Source organism: Heteronotia binoei, chromosome 2, assembly GCF_032191835.1.
Source record: "Heteronotia binoei isolate CCM8104 ecotype False Entrance Well chromosome 2, APGP_CSIRO_Hbin_v1, whole genome shotgun sequence".
Lineage (NCBI taxonomy): Eukaryota > Metazoa > Chordata > Lepidosauria > Squamata > Gekkonidae > Heteronotia > Heteronotia binoei.
In genome coordinates, this window is record NC_083224.1 from 181,744,482 (window position 1) to 181,767,319 (window position 22,838).

The 22,838-nt window shown below is 44.1% G+C and overlaps 1 protein-coding gene across 1 annotated transcript in view; it reads right to left on the reverse strand.

Moving 5' to 3' along the window:
• Positions 1 to 21,576, reverse strand: part of CACNA1E (calcium voltage-gated channel subunit alpha1 E) — a 605,524-nt gene extending 583,948 nt beyond the window's left edge. The window contains exon 1 of the mRNA XM_060232603.1: positions 21,509 to 21,576. The gene's annotated coding sequence lies outside the window, so the exon portion shown is untranslated. The remainder of the gene's footprint in view (positions 1 to 21,508) is intronic.
• Between the last annotated feature and the right edge of the window lie 1,262 nt (positions 21,577 to 22,838).

Here is a 22,838-nt window from a genome sequence, read left to right on the forward strand (position 1 = left end):
CACCTTCCAGTGATGTCAGAGATGTGTGGTATATGCAAATGAGTAGTGCTAATGAGCTAACACCTCTTTTTCTACGAAATGACCTCTGCCTCCATTTATTCAAATATTTATATCCACGAGGTTGTTTTTGTGAGGGTAAAACAGCAAATTACATAAGCTCTTACAAGTTACAAGTTTGTCGACCTCTGGGTTTTGCCTATCTTAAAGGTAAAGGCAGTCCCCTGTGCAAGCACCAGCCATTTCCAACTCTGGGGTGATGTCACATCACAACGTTTTCACGGCAGACTTTTTACAGGGTGGTTTGCCATTGCCTTCCCCAGTCATCTACACTTCCCTTCCAGCAAGCTGAGTACTCATTTGACTGACCCCAGAAGGATGGAAGGCTGAGTCAACCTTGAGCTGGCTACCTGACCCCAGCTTCCACCGGGATCCAACTCTGGTCATGAGCAGAGAGAGCAGACTGCAGTACTGCAGCTTTACCACTCTGCACCACGGGGCTAACTTAGCACCTGACAATAAGAAGAGTTTGAATATCTCAGTTTGAAGACCTCAGTGGATGGAAACCTCTGTGCATCTGTTGGAATGTCACACCTGTACATATTTAGGAGGAAGGGCAGAGCCTGGATAGCCAGGCTAGCCCAATCTCCTCAGGTGGGAGAGCATCTAGGAAGTCTGGGGTTGCTACACAGAGGCAGGTAACGGTGAACCACCTTTGTATGCCTCTTGCCTTGAACAGCCACTAGGGGTCACTGTATGTCTGCTGTGACGACAACAAGAAGGGGGAAAAAACTAAGAGATCCTACAAAGCAGTTTGAATTTTGGACATGTTGAGAAAGAGAAAGTCACCCTGAGCATTTTGAGCTGTAGATGTAAAAACCTTGGGAAGATGGCAACTGCTGTTTTGGAGGATCCCAATTTACCCGTTCTATAATCTCCTTATAAAATCCTAAAAAAGTAAAGGTAGTCCCCTGTGCAAGCGTCAGTCGTTTCCGACTCTGGGGTGACGTCGCATCACAATGTTTTCACGGCAGACTTTTTAACGGGGTGGTTTGCCATTGCCTTCCCCAGTCATCTCCACTTTCCCCCCAGCAAGCTGGCTACTCCTTTTACCGACCACGGAAGGATGGAAGGCTGGCTTGAGCCGGCTACCTGAACCCAGCTTCCCCTGGGATTGAACTCAGGTCGCGAGCAGAGCTTGGACTGCAATACTGCAGCTTACCACTCTGCGCCACAAAACCGACTTGCGCCACAATAAAATGCTTTTATTGTATATCGGCTTTTGTCGTTTTGTTTCAGGCTCTGGGCAGCTTCTTAATCAGGAACTATCTTCATAAGCAGCAGAGCTACAAAAAGGGAGCTAAACACTGAGGGCCTGGCATTTAAAAAAAAATCAAATAAACCCTAACTATAGTTGCAGGAAAAGACAATCATGCTATGGAAAGCTGAAGGTGGCAGGTAAAGAGGAAGACTCAATACGAGAAGCACTGACTCAATAAAGGAAGCCACAGTCCTAAGTTTGCAATACCTGCGCAAGGCTGTTAAAGATGTTTCAGAGGGTCATTTATTCATAGGATTGCCCAAAAGTTGCATGGGACTTGATAGCACTTACACAAACTCACAACTTTAGTGCAAGTTGCTGCTAGAAAGTAGCCCATCAGTGTTTTGGGCAAACCTCCACTGACTCCAGACTTGGACAGCATCATGCCCAGCTTCCAAGCCTTCGCAGAAAACAATGCCCAAGTGGGCAACCGTGTTGGTCTGAAGCAATAGAACAAAGTAGGAATCAAGTATCACCTTTAAGAACAACAAAGTTTTATGTAAGCTTTTATCTGATGAAAGCTTACATTCTGAAAAGCCCTGGTACTAATCCAGATTATGACAGATGGATAGCACAGCCTCCCTTTTTGTTAAGTCAAATTCCACTCCTGCATCAATAACTAGAAAACGGGGGGGGGGGGGGGGGGAGATATACATAGATACAATAATAATACCAGACGGGAATCTACCCACATGTAAGTACACTAAAAAGTTTAGTTCAATTTTTCATCTTTTGTAGCTATTTGCTATTCGACTACATGCCCATCGACGGTTGGTTCATCTGCTTAGCAACTGTGCTAAATAGGTCAATTTTTTTCCCTACTTGCCTCCCCGCCCATTAAACCGCACTTTCCAAAGACGGTAACATAGCAAGGTTGCCTTGTGCTATGTGTTTAAGCGTGGAGTACAAGTAATAGAAGGCAGCATCTCAAACAGTAGGTGGCGCTGTACCTCTAGATACAAAACGCTCCCCAGGTAACAGCAGCATTTGGTTTGTCTCCTGTGTGGTGGGATCTCACCGTCTGCATCTGAGCAAATTTGCAAGGACATATACTGTCAGTGAGTCAGCAAGTAGTGGCTGTGGCTGGGAAAAGAAACGGAGAATTGCACATTGTGGTATTTGACTAGATGTGATGTGAAATGTTTTGAATGTGGAGGAACAGGAGCTCAAGGGATTCCTGCCCTGCAGCTGGACTTCTGAACTGCAAGGCAGTTTTTTTATGAACTAGTTATGCATCAGTCACCAGGAGTCCATTTAACACAGAAATCCATGCCAGAGGGTAGCCAAGACCTTGGGCTTGCAAATAAGAGTATTGGGCCATTCAAGACACTAAGTAGAGGCACATGGGACTGCTCAGTAGAGTTATACTCCACAACACACTATTTTTATCAATTGACACTCCAAAATCTAAGAAGAGCTTTTACTTTGGCAAGAATGAACACTCTTCCCTTGGTGGTTTTTGGAGGGCAGGTTTAATAAGAGTATCATACTCTAATAGGACATGCAGATGCTCATATGATGAAATTGAAACTATCAACATATGATGATGGAGCGCCCTCTATTTAACACCTTGAGGACTAATTTAGTCACCCCTTTACTTAAAAATAGGGAATTGCTGAAGTGAGCAAATCCAGGAGTCATGGCTGCTTTGGATACAAATGATCGTGTCACCCTCTCAGTAGCAAAATGCATAGGCGCAATAATCAAGTACAAGGGAAATAATACTGAGTAAGGTCTTTTAAAATAATTTTTTATTCTAACTTCTGCTTACGGCAATAGCTATATAAGCAGTACTAGATGATAGATGATAAGATAAGATAAGATAAGATAGATAGATAGATAGATAGATAGATAGATAGATAGATAGATAGATAGATAGATAGATAGATGATAGACAGACAGACAGACAGACAGACAGACAGACAGACAGACAGATAGATAGATAGATAGATAGATAGATAGATAGATAGATAGATAGATAGACAGATAGACAGACAGACAGACAGATAGACAGACAGAGTTATATCCCACTAAGTCTGTTGACTTTAATAAACATAGAAAGATGCATCTGTGTTTAGGATTGCACTGGCAGCATCATGAAAAATAACTTTAGGTGTAAGAAGCAAAGGAGCATGCTTACAGGGAGAAAATGTTCAGGGACATTACTGGCCTTGGGACACCTCAGGTGGCTGCCATGGGCTCTGCATTGCGGGGCACATGCTGGCAGCCCTCACTGCCCTGCAGCCAGCTGCCCCCAGCTGCTTCCCTGAAACCCCCATCACTGTTGCTGATCACCTGTTTTTGCCTGAGACTTCAGCAGAGTGGGAGGGAGGATGATCAACTGTAGCATGGTGGGGATTCCAACTACCCTACGGCTGATAGTCTGAGTGATTCTGGACCTCCATCTTCAAGTTTCCTCAGATCCCCAGATGCATTAAGATCACTCCTAAAAATAGGAACTCTGAGAAGGGTTGGCCAGCTTCCAAGTCATAGCTGGAGATTTCCCCAGGATTACAAGCCATCTCCATGTGACAGAAAGGATTGGAAGATTTATCAAGCCCATGGCTTACTATCCTTTCTTGCTGATCCATATGGGAACAAATGATACTTCCCATCATAGCCCTGAACGTATTAGAAAAGTCTATGTGGCTCTGGGTCAGAAGGTGAAGGAGCTGGGCGCACATGTTGTGTTCTCATCAGTGCTTCCTGTTGAAGGCCATGGCTTAAGACAAGAAAGAACAATACATCAAATAAACGACTGGCTACGTCGATGGTGTCGTCAGGAAAGTTTCGGATTTCTGGACCATGGCTTACGCTTTCGAGATGGTGGTCTTCTATTGGGAAATGGTTTGCACCTTATGGCGGTAGGAAAAAGAGTGTTTGGTAACAGCCTTGCTAACCTAATAAGGAGGGCTTTAAACTAAATTGTATGGGGGAGAAAGACAATAAGCCTCACATGATGCCAGAAAGCCTCGCATGATGCCAGAAACCGGGGATAAGAACATTAAAGATTTTCAAAGAGTGGCACATACGCTAGGTAATGTTAACTTGCAGGCTTGTACAGAAACTAAACCCTTGAGATGCATAAATCATGGATTCCGATGTCTCTACACTAATGCACAGAGTATGGGAAACAAACAGGAGGAACTGGAAGTCCTAATAAAGGAAGGAGACTATGATATAATAGGCCTTACTGAAACTTGGTGGGATGACACTCACAGCTGGAATATTAGGATTCAGGGGTACAACTTATTTAAAAGGGACAGGCAAATGAAAAAGGCAGAGGCGTAGCAGTATATGTGAAGGAGGTATATACTTGTAAGGAAATATGTGAATCTGAGCATGGCAACTCAGTTGAGAGTCTATGGGTAAAAATAAAGAAGTAAGAAATAACAGTGATATTATTGTGGGGGTCTGCTATAGACCACCAAGTCAGGCAGAGAACCTGGATGAGATACTTCTACAGCAGATTGCAAAGTTCTCCAAGGTCGTTTTCGCACTCACCTTCCGCCGGCGCGACCCTCCTCTTCACCGCGCAGGATCTGCGCGGATTTCACACTAAACGCTGCGGAGCAGCCAGAAAAGCCGGAAGCTCCCGGCGCAAAAGCCGCTCAAACTGAAAAAGCCAAAAAGCAGTTTGGCGTTTGCGCGGCTTTTGCGACGGGAGCTTCCGGCTTTTCTGGCTTCTCCGCAGCGTTTAGTGCGAAATCCGCGCAGATCCTGCGCGGTGAAGAGGGGGGTTGCGCCAGCGGAAGGTGAGTGCGAAAACGACCAATGAGAAGGGATACAGTGATCATGGGAGATTTCAGTTACCCAGACATCTGTTGGAAGTCCAACTCTACTAAAAATGAAACATCAAATAGATTCCTGACTTGTCTTGCTGACAACTTCCTTTTCCAGAAAGTGAAGAAGGAAACAAGGTGATCTGCTATCTTGGATTTGATTGTCACCAACAAGGAAGAATTGATTGAAGAAGTGGAAATAGTGGGCACCCTGGGCGGTAGTGACCATGTGCTTTTGGAATTTACAGTCTTAGAGAAGGGAAAAGCTATACGTAGTCAGACCTATAGGTTAGACTTCAGAAAGGCAAACTTCGATAAACTTAGAACTATGCTGGGTAAAATCCCCTGGTCAGAAATACTTAGGAGGAAGGGGGTTCAGGAGGGGTGGGAGTTTCTTAAAAGCGAAATACTGAAAGTGCAATCACAGACGATTCCTATGAGAAGAAAAAATGGAAAAAGCCTAAAGAAGCTGAAGTGGCTCCATAAACAGCTCTCTAAAGACTTGAGAAATAAAAAAGACTCCTTTAGGAATTGGAAAGAGGGCCTTATAACCAAGGACAAATATAAACAAATCACCAGTGCTTGTAGAGAAAAGTCCTCAGGTCCAGATGAATTGCATCCAAGAATTCTAAAAGAGCTTGCGGATATAATTTCTGAGCCTCTGGCTATTATTTTTGAGAATGCTTGGAGAACAGGAGAGGTGCCAGAAGATTGGAGGCGGGCGAAAATTGTCCCCATCTTCAAGAAGGGGAAAAAAGAGGATCTGGGTAACTACCGACCTGTCAGCTTGACGTCTATACCTGGAAAAGTTTTAGCACAAATCATCAAACAGTTGGTCCTGGAACATTTAGAAAGAATGGATGTGATTACTAAGAGCCAGCATGGTTTTCTCAAGAACAAGTCATGTCAGACTAACCTGATCTCTTTTTTTTGAGAAAGTGACTACCTTGCTGGATTAGGGGAATGCTGTAGACATCGTTTATCTTGATTTCAGAAAGGCTTTTGACAAGGTTCCACATACTATCCTTGTTGACAAGTTGGTAAAATGTGGTTTGGATCCTATTACCGTTAGGTGGATCTGTAACTGGTTGACAGATCGCACCCAAAAGAATGCTTGTGAATGGTTCCTCATCCTCTTGGAGAGGAGTGCATCAAGGATCTGTCCTGAGACCTGTTTTGTTCAACATCTTTATCAATGATTTGGATGAAGGAATAGAGGGAATGCTTATTAAATTTGCAGATGATACTAAATTGGGAGGGGTTGCAAACACAGAAGAAGACAGAAACAGGATACAGGATGACCTTGACAGGTTGGAAAACTGGGCTAAAATCAATAAAATGAATTTTAACAAGGATAAATGTAAAGTTCTGCATTTAAGTAGGAAAAATCCAATGCATGGTTATAGGATGGGGGAGACTTGTCTTAGCAGTAGTATGTGCGAAAAGGATCTAGGTGTCTTAGTGGATCATATGCTGAACATGAGTCAACAGTGTGATGCGGTGGCTAAAAAGGCAAATGGAATTTTGGGCTGTATCAACAGAAGTATAGTGTCCAGATCACGTGATGTAATGGTATTGCTTTACTCTGCTCTGTAAGACTCACATTTTCATTTTCATTTCATTTCATTTGATTTAAATCCCACCCTACCCCACCAAAGCAGGCTCAGGGTGGCTCACAACATAAAAATTCTAACAATAAAATTCAAGGATTAAAATACAATAATAATTTACATAATTAAAACAACTAATATATCAATACATCAATCAGTCTCAGTATGCTATCTTATAGTCTTCCGTCAGAATATTTCAGTATTTCAATGTTTCACCTGGAGTATTGTGTTCAGTTTTGGGCACCACATTTTAAGAAGGATATAGACAAACTGGAATGGGTCCAGAGGAGGGCGACAAAGATGGTGAGGGGTCTGGAGACCAAGTCCTATGATGAAAGGTTGACGGAGCTGGGGGTGTTTAGCCTGGAGAGGAGGCAGCTGAGAGGTGATATGATCAAGTACTTTAAGGGCTGTCATCTAGAGGATGGTGTGGAATTGTTTTCTGTGGCCCCGGAAGACAGGACCAGAACCAATGGGTTGAAATTAAATCAAAAGAGTTTCTGACTCAACATTAGGAAGAACTTCCTGCCCGTTAGAGCGATTCCTCAGTGGAACAGGCTTCCTCGGGAGGTGGTGGGCTCTCCTTCCTTGGAGATTTTTAAACAGAGGCTAGATGGCCATCTGACAACAATGAAGATCCTGTGAATTTAGGGGAAGTATTTGTGAGTTTCCTGCATTGTGCAGAGGTTGACCCTAGAGCTCCCTTCCAACTCTGTGATTCTATGATTCTATTCCAGGCTACAGAAATTAGTTGCCCTGGAGAAAACGGCTGCTTTGGCAGGTAGGTGGGCTCTACTGGGCTATACCCTGCTGTGATCCCTTCCCAAATTCCCCTCTCACTAGGTTCCGCTCCCAAAGTTACATTCTCAGTTCAAGCAGGCACTTGGGAAGCTCAAGATGTTTGGCCAACCTCTCACTAGAGAGCCAGTTTGGTGTAGAAGTTAAGTGTGTAGACCCTTAACTGGGAAAACCAGGTCTGATTCTCCACTCCTCTGCATGCACTTGCTGATGCACGCTTGGGTCAGTCATAACTCTCTTAGAGCTGTTCTGCTCAAAAGCAGTTTCTTGAAAAAGCTGTCTCCACTCCACCTTCTTCACAGGGTCTCTGTTGTGGGGAAGGGAAGGGAAAGGAGATTGTAAGCTACTCTGAGACTCCTTTGGGTAGTGAAGGGTAGGATATAAATCCAATCTCCTCCTCAAAAACCAAGGAAATGTTCTAGAATGTGCTTTCAGTCCTGACCTGAACGGCACAGGCAAGCCTGATCTCATCAGATCTTGGAAACTAAGCAGGGTTGGCCCTGGTTAGTGGTTGGATGAGAGACCACCAAGGAGGTCCACGGTTGCTATGCAGAGGCAGGCAATGGCAAACCACATCTATTTATCTCTTCCCTTGGGAAACACCAATGGGCGGCCCAGCACTTTCCACCGCCACAATGAACAAAAGCTTCCCGTGCAGGCATTCTTCAACAGACAAATCAGCAGGTGGCAACTTCGAAACCCTTTACCATTCCCTCAAGGGTCAAGATCGACCGTAAAGACCCCTGAAGAGCTCACGCCATTTTTGGACCCAGTGACCCCCCCACTAACTTTGAATTTTTCCCAAGACATCTGGCATACATTTTTAACGGAATCAGCATTGAGGGGAAAACAAACTGACTTGGCAACTGTTGTCACTTCTCAGAAAAACAACCAAAAAAAGCCCACCCCCAAGTCAACCGAAGAACAATAACTAAATTAGAGGCTGCTAATATGTCAGCTTGTCAACACTTCCATAAGCTTATTAGATAATGTCATGGAGTCCTCAAGTGACAAAGCATGGAGTGGGGGGGGGGAGCATCAGCATTCTTCACACCATTCCTCAAAAGAGAGCATCTGCCAGGCGTCAGGTCAACCCTGTGTAGGTAAGGTCCCTTCGTCATACATTTAGATTCGTGTTTCAGCAAGAAATGTGGACTATCACTGAAATATTTTTTTAAAAAAGAAGTGGGTGGAAGGATAAACAGCGTTCTTTCCTTGAGTGGTGTGGATGAAAGTGGGAATGGGTGTCTTCACACACACAACCGCCCCCCACATGAGCAGGGGGGAATGGATTGGGAAATCTTCCCACCACCATCACCATCACAGTTCAATTGTGCAAGAATGCTGAGTTTTGGCACTCTGTGAGTAGATATATTCAGGACTTTTTTGATACAAAAAGCCCAGCAGAAACACATTTGCATATAAGATCACACCCCATGATTTCACCATTGTTTCACACAGGGCTTTTTGTAGAAAAGGCCCAGCAGGAACTCATTGGCATATTAGGTCATACCCCCTAATTTCACCATTGTTTCACACAGGGCTTTTGTGCAAAGAAAGCCCAGCAGGAACTCATTGGCATATTAGGTCACACCCCCTGATTTCACCATTGTTTCACACAGGGCTTTTGTGCAGAGAAAGCCCAGCAAGAACTCATTTGCATATTAGGCCACACCCCTTTATTTCACCATTGTTTCACACAGGGCTTTTTGTAGAAAAGGCCCAGCAGGAATTCATTGGCATATTAGGCCACACCCCCTAATTTCACCATTGTTTCACACAAGGCTTTTGTGCAGAGAAAGCCCAGCAGGAACTCATTGGCATATTAGGTCACACCCCCTGATTTCACCATTGTTTCACACAGGGCTTTTGTGCAGAGAAAGCCCAGCAGGAACTCATTTGCATATTAGGCCACACCCCTGACACCAGAATTGCATTCCTACTCAAAATAAGCCCAAGATATACACTTCCTACCTGGTTGATGCTCAGCTATCTAGGTCTGGAAAACAACAGCCCTCAAGTGTTGACTGCTGATGCCCATCTGGCAACCAACCTGGAACAATAGCAAAGAGTAGGGTTGCCAGCTCTGGGTTGGAAAATACCTAGAGACTTGCGGAGGTGAAGCCTGGGAAGGGTGGGGTTTAGGGAGGACAGGGACCTCAGCAGGGTACAATGCCATAGAGTCCACTCTCCAAAGCAGCCATTTTCTCCAGGGGGAACTGATCTTGGTTGTCTGGAGATCAATTGTAATAATGGGAAATCTCCAGGTGCCGCCTGGTGGTTGGCAATCCTAGCAAAGAGGGGAGCATGTTTTTGTTGGCGTATTCGCTGGTATGCTCTGAAGTTGTGAGGCTTAGTAATAGACAGGAACAGTTGCACATTGACTTGTGCTAACTATTTACATTTATTTACAAGTTTACAAGTATTATAGTTATTCTGATATATACTTGACAAAGTGCTTCGCCAGACAACACGTTTGAGAGCAGAGATGAACTGTACAGGCTATTCACAGTTATATACATACAGCAATATAGAAGCACCAATCAGCACACAGTGCTGAGTCATCCTGCATAGGCACAATTACTCTGGACAGAACCAGTATGAACCAGATAATGGAAGCTGCCAGGAACTGTCACAGATCATGAACTGTCATAGATCACTTGGAAGAGATTCCAGCCTGAAGTCTTACCAACAAGCATATGCTGACAGTTTTTTCACCTCCCATGATACATGGCAAAATGTGGAAGGGGGAAGGAATCGGGGTGGGCAGCTCCAAACCCAAATGTCCACACCAGCTCCAGGATATATAAGCTATTATTCTGTGGCTCATGGAGAGTCACATTTGCAATCAACATAAACCAACATTTATTTCTTTATTTATTTACTCCATTTGTGCCTCACCTCTCTTCATCCAATGGGGACCCAAGGTGGCTTACGGCATTCTCCTCTCCTCTATTTGATCCTCACAGGCTGAGAGATTGCGACTGGCACAGGTTGCCCAGCAAGCTTTCATGGTACAAGCGGAGATTTAAACACAGGTACTAGCCCAAGGCTTGTAACCACTATACCACACTGACTCTCAAAACAGCCACATGAACTCTGTATGCCCTGCACTTCACACCACCAAACACATGCCTACAATAATATTAAGATTTTGGCTATTAATATTAAAGATATAACTATAAGCTTTTTTTAAATCGCCAGAGTACCTCTGAGTATGGAAGGTTCTCTCCCTACCATTGCTGAACCTTAGACAGCCCTTTTGTGTGAGGGACTCACAAGTCAGATATATCATTTACTACACAAAACATTGTGCCATCTTCTCTCAGGTTCTATGGAGCTTTCTTATTAGGCTGGATGTTAGAATGAAAAATGTTTCTAACCAGGGGTAGAATTCTAGCAAAAGCTCATTTGCATTTTACACCCCTGATACAGCCAATCCTCTAAGAGCTTACAAAAAAGAGCCTTGTAAGCTCTTAGGTTACATCAGGTGGTGTGGCCTAATATGCAAAGGAGCTCCTGCTAGAATTCCACCCCTGCTTCTCACGATATTCATTGAACACACATGAAGCTGAATGATATTCAGGGCTTTTGGGTAGAAAAAGCCCAGCAGGAACAAAAAGAGGGTTACATGAGCAGACCAAGCACAGTCATTTTCTGATCTTGATACTTCGGAAAGCAAGGAGTCTGGCTCCACCTCCACGGAGGATTCTGATGGCAGTGGAAGGGTTACCAGCATAAGAAAAACAGTAATTAAAAAAAAATTACAGAAAGGTCCCTGGAAGCAGGGGAGCCGCAAGACTGGGACCAATTCCTCACTAGCAGTTGCTTCACCCCCGGGCTTCTGCTTACCCTGACTCAAGCGATCAGTTTCTCACCAGTTGCTGTGAGGGTGCATTTTGATCCATGGCTCCCTCCAATTTCCCTCACAGCTTCTGGAACTCTAAAAACAGGAACAGGAAGCTGCAAAGGAAAATGGAGGGAGCCGTATATCAAAATGCACCCTTGCAGCAACTGGTGTGGAATTGATCACTTGAGCTGGGCAAAGCAGAAGCTTGGGGATGCACCAACTGCTAGTGAGGAATCGGTCATAGTTATAAATCTTTCATCTAGATCACTGTCATCAGTAGAAACTAAGGTGCTTAGCCTGGGTTTAGGTTTTGTACCAAAACCCAGGTAAAAGGTAAAGGTAGTCCCCTGTGCAAGCACCAGTCGTTTCCGACTCTGGGGTGATGTTGCTTTCACAATGTTTTCACTGCAGACTTTTTACAGGGTGGTTTCCCATTGCCTCCCCCAGTCATCTACACTTTCCCCCCAGCAAGCTGGGTACTCATTTTACCAACCTCAGAAGGATGGAAGGCTGAGTCAACCTCGAGCTGGCTATCTGAACCCAGCTTCCACTGAGATCAAACTCAAGTCATGAGCAGAGCTTAGAACTGCAGCTTTAACACTCAGGTACAACTCTTCTAAAACACAGGTTGATTTATTTAAGCTAGTGCAGTAGATTAAGTTGAGGAAAACCTTTGATGGAACTGAGACTAGATTACAGAATCTGTTTCACCCGAGATCCACTTATGTTCCCAACATAAGTGACACATCAATAATTATTTTTGAAAAAGTGGTCTTAAGGGACATTAAGGAAACAGAGCCATCCTTTCATGCATGATGGCAGAATTTGACTTGCGTTGATAGAACAGCCCTTAGAGATTTAAGACAAGGTGTTACAACTATAATTAAAACAGCCAACCAAGGGGAAGCAGTGGTGATCCAAATAAGTCTGATTATTGTTTGGAGGTCAGGAAACAACTGTCAGGTACTAATAATTATTCACCGCTTAGCAATTATCCAACTAAGCATGTGACTAGTATTATTAGAATTATACTTACAGAGGCTGAATAGTTAGGCATAATTGACAATAAACTTATAAGTGTTTGTACAATGAATTTCCATGGGTTCCCATAATCTATACATTACCAAAGATACACAAGCTGGTTTTTCCGCCTCCCTGTAGACCTATAATATATGGTTCTAATTCACTACTGGAGCTGCCTTCTAAACATGTTGATTTTTTTTAAACCTTTTGTACAACAGACTTCATCAGGTATACAACACAGTAGGGGGTTTATTAAGAAGGCTGAAGGTGCACAGATACCATGGGAAGTGGTTCTTTTGATGCTCAATGTGGCGTCCGAATACACTAACATCCCACTGGAGGAAGCTCATAGACTAATAAAGGAAGTACTGCACCACAGCTCTGACTCCCACCACCACCCCACACATACATTATTTATGGATATAATATCTGAGAAAAATTACTTCAGATTTGAGGAGTTTTATCTGCAAGTAAGAGGTATCGCAATAGGCAGCAGCTTCGCGCCCAGCATGGCAAATCTTTGTAATTATTTTGTAATTTTGTAATTATCAAATTATTTATAATAAGGACAACAATCTGTTTTTGAGCAGGTCATGATTTATAAGTGATATATTGACAATTTTTTTTATTCTAAATAAATGTGAATGCATGGAACCATTTGTACAATGGATTAACACTATACATACAGACATTATGTTTTCAGGGAAGAAAGATAATGATTTAATCCCCTTTCTAGAAATGCAGGTTTACAGAACTGAGAGGAATCCACCAGCTGTGTGACTGAGAGGAATCCACCAGCTTTGTGATTATATAGAAAAGCAGCAGACAAAAGCTCCTACTTACATTTCCATTCTTTCCATCTAATCATTTAAGATAAAAATCTCTGGTTCAGTCAATTTCTAAGAATTAAATGAGAGTCCACCAATATAAGACATTATATAAGGGACCGCAGGATTATGTTCAGGGAGTTTGAGGGATGTGACTACCCACTGACTGTTATTCGACAAGTGGGGCTGCCAAGCCCCTGGGCCGAGCACGAGTTTTCCCACCCTGGAGGTTCCCAACCTCCCCCAACATCACTGGAGTGATGATGTCACCCACAAGTGATGTCATCATGACGGTGATGTCACGTGACGGCCACTCTAGGCATTTCTGGGAAAACTCTATGGTTTTTCCGGATGCTCTAGCAATTTGGGAGAGAAAACTCTAAAGTGAAGGGGACTTGGCAACCCTATCAGCAAGCCACAAGCTGCATTGATAAGGTTGATCATACTGAACTGTTTGTAGAACAAAGACAAAACCAGGAAAATAATATTTCAGGCACATTTGATTTTACACCATTCTCCAACACTATTAAGAGAATTGTGATTAAGCACTGGCATTTCTCTAAGGATGTTCCAGGGTGCCATTTCTTGCCCTACTTGAGCTTTAGATGCATAAAAAGGGATTTAGTGTTCACTCTGACATTCATTTGAGACCAACCATCAGGGAGTAAATTACTGGTCATCACCCTGTGGGTGATGTCTCATGTGCCCATTAATTTTACAAACAAAGGGATTTATTCATTCTAATATTGATGTTACAGTGCCTTTAAAGTTTTTTTTATAGCAACTGCAACATGCATAACATTGTGTATGTCGTGGTATGTGCATGTAACAAAATCTACATAGGCAGTCCCACGAGACAGATTAAAATTAGGATATTGGAACATTGTTCAAGAATAAAGCATAAAATTCAAGAGGCTTCCCTTACAGAACATTTTCTGTCTAATAACCATACTGTGGATATGGAGTATTTTGTGCTGTACAAATACCAAGGAACCACAGGTAGGTGTAGTGATATCTATAATGTGCTGTTACAGGAAGAAACATTTTGGATACACAAGTTCAACTCCCCAGTCCCTACAAGGTTAAATACTGTAAAATATTGTTATTTATGAAAGAAAAATGTATTGATGGCATGTTCTGCCTTCTCAGTTATGTATTGCATCTCTACGAAAATGCACAGGTGTCATTGATTAGTAATACATAGGTAAACAGTTGTTTAGTGCCACTGAGAGTCTTCTCCAAAAATTGTGCTAGAGACATAGCTGTCCTTTCTGGAATGGTAAGTACTGGTGTGGATATGTATTATGAATATCAACTATTATAAGTTAAGGATTAGTGGCATGGTTATTGATGTGTATATTTTTATAGGCATGGACTTCATACGATGCCTCTTTGAGAAAGAATAATAAGAAAATGGCTGCACAGGTCGACAGTACCTGTCAGAGGCTGCATTTCATGTCCATGTCATTATCAAAACTATTTGGTAAATGAAATTCACAAGAGTTTTGCCAGCACTTTATTCAACTGGCAAAGGACTGGCGCAAGCACTTTCTTCTCACTCTATGAAGTAATAGTGAAGACAACTGCACTTTAAAGAGACTTATTGAGCTTGTCCTAAGGGAAATCAACCCAGACTGTTCCCTGGAAGGTCAAATGCTGAAGCTGAAGCGCAAATACTTTGGCCACCAAATGAGAAGGGAGCACTCACTAGAGAAGATCCTGATGCTAGGAAAGACAGAAGGCAAAAGAAGAAGGGGATGGCAAAAGATGAGATGGCTGGACAGTGTTACTGATGTACACAACTGTACACAAATTTGAGCAGACTTCGGAGGATGGTGGAAGACAGGAGGGCCTGGCATGACTTTGTCCATGGGATTGCAAAGAGTCGGACTCGACTGTGTGACAGAACAACAACATTGAGCTTGTCATTGTACACTTTAAAGAGACTTTTTGAACTTGTCTGTTCTGGATTTATATATTGGATTTTGAATATTTATTATAAACTAACAATTGATATTAGGAATTAATTGGTGTCAGTGAATTTGTTCACAGTATTTATCATTTTGGTTCTCCTGTATCCCGTGGATCTCTTTGTGTTGTCTGTACCGCCAGGAGGTTGGCAACCCGATGTTCACAAGGGCCACAGGTGGCATGTCAGACGCATTTGTGTCTCCCAAGCCAATGTCTGGATACCCTCTTATTAGGGGATCTGCCCCTTTACAGTTTAAAATATGCCAAAGCTGCAGAACACCATATCAAACCATATCCAAACAACTATAATAAAATAAATTGTAATTAGCAAAACTTCTGTCTCCATTACTTATAGAAACATTCATTCAATCACAAAGTGCCATTTAAAGCATCCTCAGAGATTATTAAATTAGGACACAGGAAGTATTCTAATTAATTACTTTCCTGGAATATTCTAGCATCAAAGTCCTTAAAAGCTTACAGGACCCCAGACTTCACACATTCCTGCTCAACACACATCCGTTGACCCTAATATCCACACACACACACACACACACACACACGGTGCTTGTCAGGACAGTGGGCGAAAGGACACTTTTCTTTTTCTAAGCATACAATTAACTATTTTTTCAGAACACTTGAGTTCTACCTAGCGCTGCCAACCTGAAGGTGGCAACTGTGTATCTCCTGCTATTGCAACTGATTTCCAGATGACCAAGATCCTTTCCCCTGGAGAAAATGGCTGCTTTGGCGAATGGACTCTGCTCAGGCTCCACCCCTCCCCAAGCCCCACCCCCAAATCCCCACCCAGAGCTGGAAACCCTAATTATAACCCCACTTGTGTGAAAAATCTCTGCTTTGTCTTTGAGTTGCTCCAGTTTTGCTACCAATAAGCAGAAAATAAAATTACCATAGCTATTAAAAGCGATGGCTTTATTTAGTTAGGACATTTCTATGCCGCCTCTCCAGAGAACCTGCTCAGTTATAATTATAGTAAAGTTCTGTGTGACCTCCTGCCTTTGGATGGCTTCTGAGACGCCAAAAAAGTAGCACAAACCTGTGAGAAAAAGGTTTCCAGGGCGTTGGAGCTCAAATTTGCACAAGCACACAAATGCTCTAAGTGTTGTTTGGAGGGGGAAATTGTACCAGGGCTCCAGAGGAACTGACCCGTCTGCAAGCCAATTTCCTTGAGGTGGTCTATTTATGTCATTTTTGGAAACTAACTAGGTTGTTTTTTTTTATTTCATGACCTGAGATTGTCTTGTGGGACGGGATGGGGAGGGCACTACAAGTCTGCACCAGTTTGAGTGACTTATGCGTAATCTCAGTTTCCTTCAAACTGTTTGCAAAGAGCGGTTTCCCCATCTGTTCTTGCAGAAGTCACTGAGGAGCAAACTATGCTGGACCTAAGCTGTGTCCTGATCGAAGGAAAGAGAGAACGTGTTCCTCTGAAATGGGCCCCCATCCCCTGCCGGTGGCCAGGGGGACCTGGCAACCCCAGTTGAGGAGAGGGTTCCCAGCCTCCCACTGAGGGTGGGGGTCCCCCCAGTTTTGGAGCTCCCAGCTCGCCAGCACAGAGCTGGCATCTGGGGAGATCCCCGCCTCCAAAGAGTTCCATTATGCCTGATGTTCCCGGCACAATAACATCACCAGAAGTGATGTCATTGTGCCAGATGCATTGTGTAGGGGTGCTCTAGCAATTTGGGTTAAAACTCTGGTGCCATAGAGTTTCAACCCAAATTGCTAGAGCATCCCCCGATCAACGTGCCCGGTGCAATGACATCATTGTGTCACACCCACAAGGCACACACAAGGATCATCCTCCACCTGGCAACCCTAGTTGAGGGGGACTTTTTGCATCATCATCATCATCATCATCAGGCATTGTGTTTACTGTAGCCAGGAGACCCTATGACCGTTTTCGCACACAGCTAACCTCGCAGTCACAATCCTGTTCCCTCCGCAGCGTCCGGTCAGATTTCCCACCATCTGCGCCGGAGTTACAGGAAGTGCCATGGCTCTTGCGTAGCAAACGTAAACCACTAAAACCCAGTTTACGTTTGCTACGCAGCAGCTGCGGCACTTCCTGTAACTCCGGCACAGATGGTGGGAAATCCGACCGGACGCTGCGGAGGGAACAGGATTGTGACTGCGAGGTTAGCTGTGTGCGAAAACGGTATAAGATTCTCTGGAAGTCAGAAGTTCTAGCTCTTTTACCAATATGCACCACTAGGTGGTTAGCTAGACTTGTTTTTAAGGCTAGAGAAGTTTCAGAGGTGGTTTGCCATCGCCCGCCTCTGTGTCACAGCCCTGGTATTCCTTGGAGGCTGCCCTTCCAAATACTAGCCAAGGCTGACTCTGCTTGCTTCCAAGATCTGACGAGATCGGGCTAGCCTGGGCTATCCAGGTCGGGGATTTTCACACTATATCCTCGAGTTAGTGTGCAAAGAAGATGGTCAGCAGAAAGCATCGTTCAAGCCTCTTTTGTAGAAGGGACTTCCTAATTGATATTAGTGAAAGCCTTCCCTGGAAATTCATCTCTCTCCTAACCAGCTCACAGGTATGATACTATGAAACAAAACCTGAAATGGGGCTTGTGGGATTTTGCGATATTGCAGGAGTGCAAGTTTGTAAGAACTTCACATTACGTTCTCCAAGATGAACCCCGCTAAATAGTGACCAAAGGACTTACTGCAGAGAGAAAACAGCTTTTTATTGCACTTCCTTAAAAATATAAGGCTTTTTTTATAGTTGAACTTCATGAGCACCCTTTCCCAGCACCTGAAAGAAAGCCGCTGAGATGCGCAATGTGTGGAAACCCTGGGATCATAGGTAATGCTAGAAATCAGATGGGAAACTCCGGGTGGGCTGGCCTGAGCTTGGGAGGGGTCACCAGTTGCCTATCCCTTGCTATGATCCCTTACAATATAAACCTGACAGCAAACAAAGATGATGACGTCCTCCCTAGCAATAGTCAAAAACACTAATTGAGATGGACACCCCAACCTTTAACAGGAACAGTCAGCTTCCTCAAACCACCTCTGACAATACCCAGGAGCAAAAGTTGTCAATCGTCCCGCCCAGAGCGGAAAGGGGAGGAGGACTAGAGAGGGAACTGCAGCAATCTAATTGCCACAGCTGCTTTCCCCAGAACGGCCAAGGGGATAATAAGGAACTGGAGACAGAGCGGAACAACCTGGTACAGCAGCGGTTTCTCTTTCAACTAGGCTGAGTTCACCTAAGACCATTTGTCCACATTGAAATCCCAGCGTGCACCGGCGAGCAGTCAAAGATCACCTGCACCGCTTGTGCACAGAACGGCCTTCTTTGTTGTTGTTGAGGAAACGAACACCTACCCGCCGCATCTTCGGGCTTAACTGTCACAGCCCATAAAGGATTCATGAAGCTGTCTCGTTAGTTGCAGCAGTCAATCAGCAGAAGGGTTGGAGAACAGAATCTGCACTCTGCCAGCAGCCCAAGTGAACACATTTATTTCCCAAAGTTGCATTTCTGCAATCCTAAGCACAATAACAACCAGGGCTTTTTTTGTAGCAGGAACTCCTTTGCATATTAGGCCACACACCTAATATGATGGTAGCCAATCCTCCAGGAGCTTACAGGGCTCTTAGTACAGGGCCTGCTGTAAGCTCCAAGAGGATTGGCTACATCAGGGGTGTGTGGCCTAATATGCAAAGGAGTCCCTGTTACAAAAAAAAAAAGCCCTGGTAACAATCCTTCTCTTCTCAGTCCATTGAAGCCTCTAGGCCTAAGGAGAAGTGCAGCTGAAACATTTTAGGCACTTCTGTTGGGCACAGTGTTTACGGGACATAATTATACTGCTATTATTCCACTGTTCTCTAATTCTGCAATCCAGTTTTACTGCATTGTTGGTGGTATGTTTTGTGTGTGTGAAAAGTGCTGTTCTCATAGGTGCCTCATGGCAACTCTGTAGGGTTTTTAAGGCACGAAAGGACCACATGTGGTTTGCCATTGCCTGCCTCTGTGTAGCAACCCTGGACTTCCTTGGTGGTCTCCCATCCAAGTATTAACCAGGGCTGACCCTCATTAGCTTCTGAGGTCAGACAAGATCAGGCTACCCTGGACCATTCAGGACAGGGTGTATTCCAGTGCTCCCCCTCAGCTTTTTTCAGGGCTTTTTTTTAGTAGGAACGCACAGGAAACCAGTTCCGGCTGGCTTGGTGTCAGGGGGCATGGTCTAATATGCAAATGAGTTCCTGCTGGGCTTCTCCTACAAAAAAAAAAGCTCTGCATATTTTAATTCTGTAATCTGCCTCAGACTCAGCAAGGAAGGTGAATTGGGTGTGTGTGTTAAGTACAAGGCTCACTTTGTAGCAGGAGCTCCTTTGCATATTAGGCCACACCCCTGTGATGTAGCCAATCCTCCAAGAGCCTACAGGGCTCTTCTTACAGGGCCTACTATAAGCTCTTGGGGGATTGGCTACATCATGGGTGTGTGGCCTAATATGCAAAGGAGCTCCTATTACAAAGTGAGCCCTTGTTAAGTACTATCAAGTTGCTCACAACTTATGGTGACCCTATGAATTAGTGTTTTCTAAAAACACCCTGTCATTAACAGCCTTGCTCAGGTCTTGCAAACGGAGGGCTGGGGCTTCCTTGACTGTCTTCCTCTTTTCTTGCTGCCTTCAACTTTGCCTAGCGTTATTGCCTATTCCACTGACTTATCTGTTCTCAGAATGGGACCAAAGCATGATAGCCTCACTTTAACTTCTAGGGAGAGTTCAGGATTGATTTGATCTAGATCCCACTAGATCTAGAACCCGCTACCACGATGTAGTGGGTCAGAGTGGCAGACTCTAACACAGAGAACCGGATTTAATTCCCCAGTCTTCCACATGAAGCCTGCTGAGTGACCTTGGGCCAGTTACAGTTCTCTTCAGAGCTCTCTCAGTCCTAGCTGTTAAAGGTGCTGTTTGGGAAATCAGTTTTTATATTCCAAACAGTTCAATGGATTGTTGGATCAAAATGAGATTGAGAGCCTTTTAGTATAAAAACAAAATCATAACTTTATTACTACAGGAATGGGGAACTGGGAAAAATAAGAAAGTCTATTAGCTACATCTTATCTCTAAATACTACAGGGAAAAATAAGAAAGTCTATTAGCTACATCTTATCTCTAAGAAAGTCACATTGCTAAGAATGGAGACTCCTCCTTCTTCTTGATCTCTCGCTACCTAGACAAAGGAAGTCACCTGACTAGCTGACCAATAACACAAACAAACAGTCCCCTCCCCCCCTTTATCTTAATTGGCAGACAGCCAAGTTCCTCTTCCTAGGGCAGGCAGACAATAGAGAAAAGGTAAACATATATAACCGTGTAATGACTGTAACTTAGATAATTGCAAAAGACTTGCAGGATAGGTACAGAATTCCAACACTAGCTATCTCACAGGGTGTCTGTTGTGGGAGAGGAAAGGAAGACAATTGAGACTCCATCAGGTAAAGGAAATCAAGGTATAAAAACATCATCATCATATTTATTATTATTATTAGGAAGTTGATGGGATTCATAAAACTCTTCTCCAGCATCGCATTTCAAATAGGTAGACTACAGATGAATCAAAGACAATATATATATCTTGCCAGACCCAAAAAATGCTGTAGGGGAGGAATCAAAAAGCCCAACAACCTTTGCTCAGTAAGTTGGTCATAACTCCATTATCTGAAGAAGGGTGCATGCACACAAAAGTTTCCACCCAGAATTAATCTTAAAGCTACCAATTGACTCAAACTTTGTTCTTTTGCTTCAGACCAGCACAGCTGCCCACAACCAGCTCAAATTAGAGCTCCATGGCACAGAGTGGTAAAGCTGCAGTACTGGTCTGAATTCTCTGCTCATGCACTGAGTTCGATCCCAGCAGAAGCTGGGTTCAGGTAGCTGGCTCCAGGTTGACTCAGCCTTCCATCCTTCCGAGGACGGTAAAATGAGTACCCAGCTTGCTGAGGGGAAAATGCAGATGACTGGGGAAGGCAATGGCATACCACCCCGTAAAAAAGTCTGCTGTGAAGATGTCGTGATGCAACATCACCCCAGAGTTGGAAACGACTGGTGCTTTACCTTTTTAAATTCTCTTTATTGTTTATATCAAGTGTAAATTGGTTTTTTTAAGAGGCAGTTAAAATGGTATACACCAACAGAACCCTCCAAAACCTTCTTTTTATACAAGCAAGATGGATTTTTAAAATTATATACTTGATGGGGAGGAGAAACGGGGAAGACAAAAAAGGGGAGTTGCCCTAGTCCTTGGGGCTCACAAATTATAAGCACTGACTTTTGCATTTCACTTACAGTGTGACAGATCAGCTATGCAAATGTTTCTGCATATGCTGTCCAAATATCTTGATAGGTGCCCATCAACAAGAAGCCTGCAATCAGAGACAAGCTCATTGGTAAAACAATCAGCTGTACTGCCCTTGAAATGGGCACAGTTGACTGAAACACACTCCATGTTTCACCCCTCCTGTTTACATGGTCAGTAGCGTTATAATGATCTAGGGTTGCCAGCCTCCAGGTGGGGCCTGGAGATCTCCTGAAATTACAGTTGTTCTCCAGACAACAGAGATTAGCTCCCCTGGAGAAAATGAAGGGTAGACTCTATAGCAAGGGTGGCCAACGGTAGCTCTTCAGATGTTTTTTGCCTACAACTCCCATCAGCCTCAGCCAGCATGGCCAATGGCTGGGTCTGATGGGAGTTGTAGGCAAAAAAAACATCTGGAGAACTACTGTTGGCCACCCCTGATCTATGGCATTATACCCAATACCCCAAACCCTCCCATCCCCATATCTCCTGGATTTTCCCAACCTGGAGTTGGCAACCCAAATATTAGGGTTCCCAACTCCAGGATGGGAAATTCCTGGAGATGTGGGAACCAAGCTGGGTGAGGGCAAGGTTTGAACAAGGGACAGACCTTGTTGAGGTACAATGCCAGAGAATCCACCTACCCAAACACTGTTTTCCCCAAGGAACTGAGCTCTGTAGCCTGGAGATCAGTTGCAACCCCAGAGAAACTCCACAGAGAACCTGTGCCAGCAGGTGGAAGGCCCTGAAATCGGAGAAACCACGCCAGGGGCAGGGGAACGGGAACCCTAGCTGATTGGCATCCTTGTTTTTAGTTCCCTTCTTATCAGGGTCTTTTTTGTAGCAGGAACGCCTTTGCATATTAGGCCACACACCCCTGATGTAGCCAATCCTCCACGAGTTTACAGGGCTCTTAGTACAGGGCCTACTATAAGCTCATGGAGGATTGGCTACATCAGGGGTGTGTGGCCTAATATGCAAAGGAGCTCCTGCTAGAATCCACCCATGATTGACATACATTTGGGGCCTCAAATCCTACCAGAAGCCAGGGCACTGAAGCCTACTGTTTCAGGGACGTAGCAGAGGCAGCTAGAGTCGCCGCCTCTGGGATGGGAAATACCCAGTGATTTGGGCCTGGAGGTGGGGAGGGTAATCTCCAGAGCAGAGTCTGCCACTCTTAACTGCTACAGGATGGCAAACTGGCAGTGGGAAGGAATAATCACTTCATTTTGTGTTGGTGTAACAATGCATGCAGGTTTCTTCTCCCATCTAGTCACTCGGGAAAGATTTTCTACTGGACTCTGGGAGCTGAGTCTCACC